The sequence below is a fragment of the Otolemur garnettii genome, unplaced genomic scaffold (genome assembly GCF_000181295.1).
Source record: "Otolemur garnettii isolate 467f Iridium unplaced genomic scaffold, OtoGar3 scaffold00050, whole genome shotgun sequence".
Taxonomy (NCBI): Eukaryota; Metazoa; Chordata; class Mammalia; order Primates; family Galagidae; genus Otolemur; species Otolemur garnettii.
The window spans coordinates 7,043,330-7,045,775 of NW_003852445.1; the positions used below are offsets into that span (position 1 = coordinate 7,043,330).

The following is a 2,446-nucleotide window of genomic DNA, read 5'->3' on the forward strand; positions in this document are numbered from 1 at the left end:
GGTCTCAATCTTGCACAGGCTAGTCTCAAACTCCTGAGCTCAAGGGATCCTCCTGCCTCAGCCTCCTAGAGAACTAGAATTACAATATGCCCCAGCCTTTTTTTTTTTTTTAAGACAGAGCCTCAAGCTGTCCCCCTGGTAGAGTGCTGTGGCATCACAGCTCACAGCAACCTCCAACTCCTGGGCTCAAGCGAGTCTCTTGCCTCAGCCTCCCAAGTAGCTGGGACCACAGGCGTCCACCACAACACCTGGCTATTTTTTTGGTTGCAGCCATCATTGTTGATTGGCAGGCCCACGGGCTGGATTTGAACCTGCCACCTTAGGTGTATGTGGCTGGTGCCTTAGCCACTTGAGCCACAGGTGCCGAGCCATATGCCCTAGCCTTAATGCAGCTTTTGGCTAACAAAAAGGAAAGTATTTGTAATTATATATGTAGTGAGATTCTCAAGGTGTGAGAAGTTCTAAAATAGAGATATATTATCTGAGATTCCAAAAGAGGGCAAATTATAAATGAAAAATATACTTCTTAAAGTATATGCTCCCTCCAGCAATGAGTATGGGAAGGGACAGGAAAGTACCTGTGTCTTCCACATTCTATGTTCCATGCCAGGCACTTCACAAATGTTATGTCAATTGTCAAACCAAACTAAGAGGTGGACATTATATCCTCAATAGATAAAGATGCCAAAGTTCCAAGAATTGTGCATTTTCCCAAGACCCCAGAACCAAACGGTGCTGGAGCCAGGAGTCTACCTCCACTGCTCCCCCATTTTACCCTCAGCCTAAGGGTTATCATCTCCCATACTACTGGGCCAACCAGCCATCCTTTTGGGAAGAAGAGCATAGAGCTTGTCTGTTCTTTTCAAGTCATCTACTTAGGCTCTGGGAATAACTTAGCCTCCATAGGCAATGCCTATCTACCACCAAGTCCAGGACTCTGGCCTATGGTCCCTTCAGTAGTGCAGCAGCCAGGACTGGAATTCAGGGTTGGCTCACACAGATTTGGCTCTCCCAAGGAATCTATACAAACTCTGGGGATCTAGTGAGCCAGGCAAATGGTCAGGAAGAAGGAGACAGGGCTCTGCCAGGCTTGCCTAGCACTGAACCCCTCTGGGAACCCTCCATGGCCCTTGGACATTCTGTTCTAGGGCCATCATTTCCTGTCCTGGATTTGGCAATCCTGCCCCTGGACTAAGATTCCACCTCGTCCTACACGCAAGGAGTGGGGCTGGGTCTGTGCTCAGAGTATTGGCCTGATGCATTATTCTGGGACAGGAATCTATTGGTGACTCTTTCCTGGCAAGTTCCTTGAGGGGGATCCCAGCTCCCTCTCCCAACTGTGCACACACTTGTAAAGCAAATCTTCTGCTCCATGCATGGCCCAGGACAGGGTTGGTTGAAAGGTAGCAATTGCATCTACATACTTTCTCTGACTACCTCCACCCTTGTCAGAGTTGGGCTCCCTCAGCACTCTGTGACTTCCTCTCTCATAGCACTCAGCATGTGGGACTGCCCACATCTCCCAACTGCTGTAAGTGCGTAGAGGGCTCGGACTGGTCTTATCTTAGCGTCACTATTAGCAGCCAGTCTAGCATTCAACAAACATTTCTAGAGTGCCTCCTGTGTGCAAGGCACTGTTCAAGGCACTGGAAATGAACAAAGGTACCTGGCCCCTGGCACTCACATTCCATATGAAAGACAGGCAATAAACATGACAACTATGGAACATAATCTCCGGTTGCAGCAAATGCCCTGAAAAAGTATAAAGCAAGATAAGAAGATAGAGAGCTGGTGGACAACTGTTTTAGGGAGAGTAGTCAAGGAAGGCTTCTCCGAGGAGGTAACAGTTGAACCAAGACCAGAATCCAAAAGAGGGCCGTGGGCCAAATGCAGGGGCTCACACCTGATAATCCTAGTACTTGGGAGGCTGAGGCACGAGGATCATTTGAGACTTGGAGCTCAAGACCAGCCTGAATACCATAGCAAGACCTTCCCATTTCTAGAAAAAGAAGGCAGGCATGGTGGCACACACCTGTACTCCTAGCTACTCAGGAGGCTGAGGCAGGAGGGTCACTGAGCCCAGGACTTTGACGTTGCAATGAGCCATAATGGCACCACTGCACCCTAGCCTGTGTGACAGAGTGAGACCCTGTCTCAGAAAAAAAATAAAAATGCAGTTATCTGGAGGAGGAGCATCATAGGCAGAGGAAAGAGAAAGTTCAAAGGCTGTAAGATGGGAACTAGAGTGTAGCAGGTGTCCACTAGAGGTCTGTCAAGAGAAGGAACAGATGACTGCAGCAGGAGAGCACAGGACTACAAGTTGAAGAACTAGTACATGGTCCAGCTCTTTACCTCTCACTGAACCTGTTTCCAAATCTTTTTTTTTTTTTTTTTTTTTTTTTTGACAGAGCCTCAAGCTGTCCCCCTGGGTAGAGTGCCGTGGCAT

At 48.3% G+C, this 2,446-nt stretch overlaps 1 protein-coding gene across 1 annotated transcript in view; it reads left to right on the plus strand.

Moving 5' to 3' along the window:
• DISP2 (dispatched RND transporter family member 2) overlaps positions 1-2,446 on the plus strand; it is a 15,464-nt gene that overhangs the window by 3,794 nt on the left and 9,224 nt on the right. The window lies entirely within an intron of this gene.